The sequence below is a fragment of the Seriola aureovittata genome, chromosome 20, assembly GCF_021018895.1.
Source record: "Seriola aureovittata isolate HTS-2021-v1 ecotype China chromosome 20, ASM2101889v1, whole genome shotgun sequence".
NCBI classification, from domain to species: domain Eukaryota; kingdom Metazoa; phylum Chordata; class Actinopteri; order Carangiformes; family Carangidae; genus Seriola; species Seriola aureovittata.
This window is the reverse complement of record NC_079383.1, coordinates 7,549,928-7,558,558: the sequence shown is the minus strand read 5'-3', so window position 1 is coordinate 7,558,558 and position 8,631 is coordinate 7,549,928. Positions and strand designations below refer to the sequence as shown.

The window sequence follows — 8,631 nt, the reverse complement described above, 5'->3', positions numbered from 1 at the left end:
AGGGTTCATACTCTTGTGGTCATTAATGTTGTCAGTAAATTTGAGAAGATTTGTATGAAAACTTTTCAAGATAAATTAATTCAAATTTAAAAGTTTGGCCTGATGGTGGCGCTAGAGGGCAGGTCAACTCACTGATAGGTTTCATTATCAAGGGGTTATTTATGTATTCAACAAATATACAAAGTGCCTGACACAAAAACTTGGTCAACAATTTTCTGTAAATCATTTTCTGGAGGCAAATATCCCTGGGGTCAAATTGACCCCAAGGGTAAAATGTGTTAGTAATATTTGAGGATAATACGAGGGTTAAGTTAATACGAAGACATTGAACTTAACTTGACTGATATTGACACATTTGATGCATAGAAAACATATTTTGATTTGCTTTTACAGTATATAAATCTATGCTTAGAATATAAAATACAGCCATGCTTTCCCTTATACTTGCAGTCAATTTGTGATGTACAAACGTTTGTATTTGCCCATTTTGCATTCAGGCCAGTAGATGTCGCACTGTTCACATGAAGCATCAAGATATAAACCCTTTATTGAACCATTTTGCTGAGAAAGTAAAACCTCAGACGCTGTGGGACTTACATACAGTACCGGGCAGTTGATTTCTTTCTGAGTCAGTGGATTTGGATGAGAAGAAGTAATGGTAGCTGGGGGCCCAGCAGGGGGAGCACTTAGGATAGACAGACTCTTAGGAGAAGTAAGGAAGAAATCCAGGAAGAGGAAGTGTTTTTAAGTGGGGGGTGTGGCCTGTGTGAGCCTCTTTGAGACCATACGGTTAGTCCAGGTGAGGTGGCCTGTATTGTTTGCTTGTATTGTTTGAATTGGTTTGTAGTGTGTTTTCGGCTGTTTAGGTGAGTTTGTTTGTTTTAGGTGAGTTGAATGGTGTGGTGTTGGAGAGTAGAGGGGGGAGAGCACAGCCTAATCCGGCGGGGGAGAGTTTAGCTCAAAAAGGCATCTCTCCTTGACTCTACCTCCCTCATTCATACTTTCTCCAACTGTTTAGGTGAGTTTGTTTGCTGAATCTGCTAGTGTGTTTTGTCAGAGTTAATGATGGTGTTGTTTGTGGTAGCATAGGCAAGATAAAGAAAATAGTCGTGGTGTGAGGAGCAGTGATGGCTGGCATTAGGGGAGTGACTCTGGGATGCCAGTGATCACTGTCTAGCCTCCTGGAGGTGTCGTGGGACCAACTAGACGAAACACTGGTGAAAGGAGGTTCACACCTGATGACCCCAAAGACATGTTAGTTATCACTGCTCATTAGTCTGTATAGCTAAATTAATAGTTATCATAGGACATGTTAAGCTTAGGGAGCTATTCACTGAGTCTGGTCCATTTTCTGTAGCACAAGTTTCTTGTGTTTACCTTAAATACAGGAGTCAAAACATGTTGGAATGATTCTGTTTCAAAATAAAGAACATCACTGAGAGCCGAGAACCATCATGACGTGCACCTCCACAATGACACCAAAGTGAGTATTAGTTTCTATTTTATTGTTATTTAATGTAAAAGTTCAGCAGACTGTTTATTACAATTAAGACGAGGGAATAATTTATTTTCAGATATCTGTGATCATCTAATCAGAGTGCTGTTTCTGTCTCTTTGTCTTTTTCTCTATACTCAATTCAATATGATAATGATATGATTTCTCTCTATTTTAATGTTTTTTCCATCCAGCCAAGGTCTGGATCTTTGGGGACACCTGCAACCTCTTGCAGCAATGATGGAAGCCCTGCACCACCTCCACACATGAAGATCTTCTCTTCCCAAACATAGACACAGTGTCTTATATGATAATATAGTATTTTTTTAATGTAACACTTGTGGCCATAACATTGTTCAGTCTTATCAGCTCTTCCTTGTTCCCTACACCCTCACTGTCTTATTACACTCTCTGCCCCATGTCAGACATACAATCAGATGACTTTTGGACTCCACTGTAGCTGTAACAAATTCTCAATAGTTTAAAACATTAGAGTCCATATTTCATAGTCCTCAGCCATTATAGTTTATATCAATGTGTTGTTCCAACAGCATCACTTATTTAGAGGGATACTGTTACTGGAGCAAATAAATATTAACTGTCTCACACATTAGGACTGATGAATTATGATTATACTTGTTACTAAAAATTCTGTTGCACTGTTGATTCAACTACTTCTTTTTATTAAGCAAACTTACATATGACAGTGAAATTCAGCTTTAACCTCATCCACAACTATTTTTTGATTTTAAATAGTTACAGTTGATTGTTAATTATACACTACTGTGACGGAGGCTTAGGTTAGTAGACTGGCTTCTCTAGTTTGTAATCGCAGAGTATGCGTCTGTTAGAACGCAGTCTATAAAGTTCCCCCAAGACTTTAGTGGTGAAGAATGAAGCAGGAGACAGTCAATCCTCTTTATGGTGCTTTAATGGTGTAGACAGCATACAGATGTGTTGAAGGTGGGTGGTTGATGTGTGTGGGTGTATGTGGTTCTGAAATAAACCAAACAATAAAGCCATTAATAAACAACTCACAATAAGCTTGACTATAGCACACAATCCGAAGTAATGATATAATGTAACTAGAAAATTCCAGGGAAATTTTGAGTGCCACGGGGGCTACTGCCGGGATGAGTACATGATTTATTTCCAGTGTTCAAAAGTCACCCTGATCATACTCTGGTTTTGAGAAATGTCAAACAATGTCACATCCCTCCATCATGTATTATGTGGGAAATATCTCATATTCTGTGTTGCTTTTTTTAATAAAACAAGAGGCAACATGTCTTCAAACTGGCATTTAAAGGGTTAAAATCCTGAAAACTAATAAACATTTGGTAGGTTTGAGCAGAACTGAAGTGGTTTAAGAGATTTATGCAAAAAAAGCAGAAAAAAATATTGATATATGATGATTTTATAGCATTTTCTTTGTGTGTCCTTTTCTGGACGCGAGGAACCCCAGAGGGTACAAAATGTGTTACCAGTGTATAATAGACCTGTAACAGTAACTGACATTAGATTTTAAAAATATGTCAAAAAAGACACTTTCTTGCAGAAATCTATACCTTCAGCTGTAACACAGCCAAAATGATCAGCAAATCAAAAAAGAAAAGTGAAGAAAATGTCCAAAAAAGGAAGGAGGGACCCCTGAGGGTTAATAAATCCCATGAACCGCTATTTAAGTTACCACTATTATGTTTTTTTCTGTGCTAAATTTAACTTTACAGGGGAGGAGAGCAACGCGACTAGAAGTGACAGCGAGAGAGGGCTAGTAGCTTCTCCTCTCCTCTGTCTCAGCGGAGACCGTCACAACTTCATTCACTCTTTTAACAAAACAAAAAAAAAGCAACGAAGGAAGCAGTAAATGGACTTACATATTTAAGACCTAACTAAATGTAATTTAAGACCTAACATGTGGCTAATGTAAAGCTAGCAGAGCTTGGAGAGTTGGTTATCTGGTTGCTAGGTGCACGCACGCACACACACAGGTCAGGAGCTGCCATTGCCATGGCAATGTGAAAATCTGCCCAGAATTTGGCTTCTACATGGCTTCAAACAACTGCAAATTATGAGAAAACCGTTACTTCTTTTCATAAACCGAAAAGACCGTGCCAGACACTGAAGCCAGAAGTTTCTACAGTCTCTATTTTATTCAGATATTCCTTAAAATGAGTGAGTAAGCTCAGTGCGAAGACAGAGTGAGATTCTTTTGAAAAAAAAAGATTTTTACATTAGGTGTCAATGAGAGTGAGACAGGTATTGCTGCCGGACTCGGCACCCCCGTTTAAATTTTGTGCAGACCCTGCCTGTCAAAGTTACATTTTATGAATCCCAACAACTATGTCTCACTCTGTCTTCGCACTAAGCTTACTCACTCATTTTAAGGAATATCTGAATAAAATAGAGACTGTAGAAACTTCTGGCTTCAGTGTCTGGCACGGTCTTTTCGGTTTATGAAAAGAAGTAACGGTTTTCTCATAATTTGCAGTTGTTTGAAGCCATGTAGAAGCCAAATTCTGGCAGATTTTCACATTGCCATGGCAACGGCAGCTCCTGACCTGTGTGCGTGCATGCGTGCGCCTAGCAACCAGATAACCAACTCTCCAAGCTCTGCTAGCTTTACATTAGCCACATGTTAGGTCTTAAATTACATTTAGTTAGGTCTTAAATGTGTATGTCCATTTACTGCTTCCTTCGTTGCTTTTTTTTTTGTTTTGTTAAATGAGTGAATGTTGAAAGTTGTGACGGTCGCTCGCTTTTTTTTGCATACATCTCTTAACCTCCTAAGACCCGAACTCTTGCATGGCGTGCATTTTTAATTTGTCTTTGCTATTTAGGCTGATTGGGACCTGATGAGTGTAACAACAAAGAATTATCTTTTTACATGATGTAGTTTCTGAGAAAAATGATGTCCACATATGAGGACATTAGTTTTAAATTTCGATAGAAACCAATAAAGAGACAATTGAGTAATGATGTGCAAAACTATTTATTTGGTGCCAGAACACAGCAGCATTTTCCTGAGTGCAAAAACAAAATGAGAAAGAACAATTGTGCCCCTTTGAGCAATATGGCTCATTTGAAGTACTGCTAACAGTTGCAGAAAGACGTATGTCTGTAACAAAGTAAAAAACATTCTGAACATTTTGCATTGTTACTGTTTTAAACTGTTCATTTCAATTTCTGAACATGGCTAATATGTGGTCACCAGGCCCTTGTTGAGAAAAAGTTAGTATTGTGGTCTAGAGAACCCAAAATGTGAGGTCCACATATGTGGACGCCAGGTCCTAGGTTAAACCACTTCAGTTCTGCTCAAACCTACAATGTTTATTAGTTTTCAGGATTTTAACCCTTTAAATGCCCGTTTGAAGACATGTTGCCTCTTGTTTTATTAAAAAAAAACAACACAGAATATGAGATATTTCCCACATAATACATGGTGGAGGGATGTGACATTGTTTTATATTAGTCTTTTATATCAAGACATTTCTCAAAACCAGAATATGATCAGGGTGACTTTTGAACACTGGAAATAAATCATGTACTCATCCCGGCAGTAGCCCCTGTGGCACTCAAACTTTCCCTGGAATTTTCTAGTATATATATATAATTACTAACATCACAAATTTAACTGACTGACAAAGGAACGGTCAGTAGCATTTACATTAGCAATGGAAGCTAACACCGCTAGAGATACACACTAGAGCCCCAAATATAACCTCAGTTAACAGATATATATACAGATAAATATAACAACAATGAAACATACATCCAGCGAATAAACAATGTAACTTACGTTTCTCTGGATGCACACTGAACCACAAACGGCAGATCAACCGTTACAAAGTAGCAACACAACTTTCTTCTACTGGCCATACACACGTCTCACCGTCGTCAGTCTCCTTTTCTCCCTCTCACAAGCGGTGGCACTCTGCCCTATTGAGCGCGACAGCGCTCCTAGTGGTTGGACCTGGCTAAGTCACCTGCTCTGTCATGCGGCCTTCAGAACAACTACAGTATTTAATTAATCCATTTATTACATTCTTTTATACGTTTCCAGTGTTGTAAATGGTTTAAATTAATGTAGTTTATAATGTCCAATAAAGTTATTTATGAAGATCTTGCTTTAACTTTGTGATTGGTTTTTATAGAACACATCTGGTATGAATTATAACAATAGTAACACATACAGCATTGTGTGACTATTTCTATTTCTAAGACAATCACTTGAGTTGAATGCGATGATCAAAGTTAATCACAAACATCTATCAGCTGTCAGGAAAGTTACATGAATGTCTGCTTCAGTTGAGGACTGGTTTGAGTATTAAATGATCAATCTTCTATATGACAAATATTTTTTCTACACATTTTGTATACTTCACGTTATCTTAACTTGAACTATCACGACGTCTTGATGGACAATGTATTAACTCACATTAATGCTGCAAATTACACTAACGCAGATCACTTAAACTGGGTCACGAGTGCGAGAAACACAAATTTAACGCTGTAAGATTAACGTCGATTAAATGTACCTTTTATTGAGCTTTGACTGAACACCTCCACGGGCTAACCCAGGTTGACACAGGTTACCTGGCCATCGGGCCCAGGTACCATTACCATAGCAATCACTAGTTAAGTTATCAGCTCAGTAGCTGGCTAGCTTGGTTAGCCAGGTGCATCTTAACTTGAACTGTGATATTAACAGGGATGCTAATTTTGGCTAGCAAACAACAGGCTTAAAACAAAATGTACTTACCAGAAAGAAATTTGAACCGCTGACTCCTCTGAGTGTCTTTTAGAACAACTGAATGCTGAACTACTTATTTAAAACTAAATAATTAACTATTGCTTGTCGATCTGTTAACAATACAATACAATCTAACACAACATCAGATACAGTATAAATTTGTACCTTATTTTGAAACTTGTTTTTATCAACTAGCTTAATATCTGATCAACCCAGTACTAGATCATATCAGTCTAATATTATTTTCCCCCATCCAAAAACAGTTTAATATCAATAATGACAATAACAGAATTGTTAAGCAAAGAAACACATTTTTACTTTGGTTGTAACATCTGCAGTACTAAATTGTAACCAACAGAGAGAAGAGATATGTGTTGCCAGGTATCAGGAGAGTGTTTTGTTGACACAGACAGGGCTCGAACAAAGTTAATTTAAGTTTTGAAGCTCATTGGTTTGAGTTTCTTTGGAGTGAAGCCCTCCCTTCATCAGTTTTCTCTTTCATCTGCAGCTATTTCCAGATCATTGGCTGATATGAAGGAAAGAGCAGTTTTGATTTTCTATTTTGTCACACCAAGACTTTTTTCACCTTTGTAACATAGCTAGTCTTTTCTGTCTGAGACTGATGCTGAAATCTTAATTCATGCCTTTGTTTCATTAAGACTTGATTATTGTAACGTTTTGTTTTCTGGCCTGCCACGTGATCATACTGAAAGTCTTCAAATGGTTCAGAATGCTGCAGCTAGACTTGTTACCAAATCATGAAAATTTTACCATATTACACCAATTTTAGCTTCCCTTCATTGGCTTCCTGTCCATATCAGATCAGACTTTAAGGTGCTTTTGATGGCATATAAGGTTCTAAATTGACTTGCTCCTGTCTGATCTGCTTAAAACCTTATACTCCATCTCGTGCTCTCTGTTCCCAGAATTTTTCCCTCCTTAGAATCCCTGTCTGTTCGTAGAGTTAAAAAGACGTCTGCTGGCTGCAGAGCCTTTTTCTATCAGGCCCCTCAGCTCTAGAAAAACCTCCCTGCTGATATCAGACTGTCTGACTACATTCAGACTTTCAAATTGAAACTCAAAACATATTTTTATGCCTTAACTTTCACTTAGCTTCTTATTCTTTTACAAACTCAGGCTTTGTACCTGTTACCATCTTACCACCGACAGGTGGGCCTCAGTCTCATTAAATCAGTAAACTCAGTACAGTATAGTCCAGGTTGTCCTGCCAACGGGATTACTGTAAACTTTCTGAAAATCACTGCATCATTCTAATCATTTGTTTTTTCCCTTAAGCACAAGAGCACCCAGGCTGTGTGCCTCTCTCCCTCCCCTCTCCTTCTTGTTAATCTCCACAGGTCCTCCCGCCTCCAGAGCTGTAGAGTCTCTACTGCCCCCACACCTGCTGCTGAACGTACTAAATATTACTATAATTAATAATGATTATTATTATATTATTAATGTTATTAGCTGTCATTATTACTTTTGTTAGTAGGAACATTACAGCTGCCATTACATTACTATTGCTGTTACTGCCGCCACTATCACTATCATTACTATTGCTATCATTGCATGTTCTTGTTCTTTTCCTCTGTGCTCTCTCTTGCTCACTCTTTCGCTCACTCTCTCTCCCAACCCAGCTGGTTGAGGCTGGAGGTTTCTGCTTTTTAAAATTAAGTTTTTCCTGCCCCATGTCGCCTAGTGCTTGTTCATGGTGGGAATTGTTGGGTCTCTATAAATAATATAAATATAAATAAAGGTCTAGACCTGCTCTATTTGGAAAGTACCTTGAGATAACCTGTGTTGTGAATTGGCGCTATACAAATAAAAATTGACTTGACTTGAATGTTGTGAAAATATACATGTTTCCTGCTTTTTTTGTCTCCACTTACACAGAAATGATAGATAGATAGATAGATAGATAGATAGATAGATAGATAGATAGATAGATAGATAAATTATCCCCTAGGGGAAATTCATGTATCCATTAGCTTATTGTTGATAATAATAATAATAATAATAAAAACAGTTCATAATAAATAAACAATAATAATTAGATTAGTCCACATGTCTGGCTGAGGTCTTGTATAGCCTGATGGCAGTGGGAACAAAGGATCTCCTGAACCTGTCAGACATGCTACTGCCCCAGCAGAATGCAGCATAAAAGAGTACGCTGGCCAACACTGACTGATAAAACATGTGAGGCATTTCACTGCAGACGTCAAAGGACCTGAGCACCCTGAGGAAAAAGAGCCGGCTCTACCCTTCTGGTAGATCGCATCTGTGTTCAGGGACCAGTCCAGTTTACTGTCCAGGTGCACAACTAGGTATTTAAGTGTGCACCACCTCAATATCCTTCCCTCGATGGTTGACTCGTTGAAGG

The 8,631-nt window shown here is 38.2% G+C and overlaps 1 long non-coding RNA gene across 1 annotated transcript; it reads left to right on the top strand.

The window, feature by feature from the left end:
* Nucleotides 1–569: 569 nt before the first annotated feature.
* LOC130161449 (uncharacterized) lies at nt 570–2,783 on the top strand. Its single transcript, XR_008826152.1, has 4 exons — nt 570–804; nt 891–1,018; nt 1,389–1,483; nt 1,690–2,783. It is a non-coding gene; the product is annotated as an uncharacterized LOC130161449 (long non-coding RNA).
* Nucleotides 2,784–8,631: the final 5,848 nt, after the last annotated feature.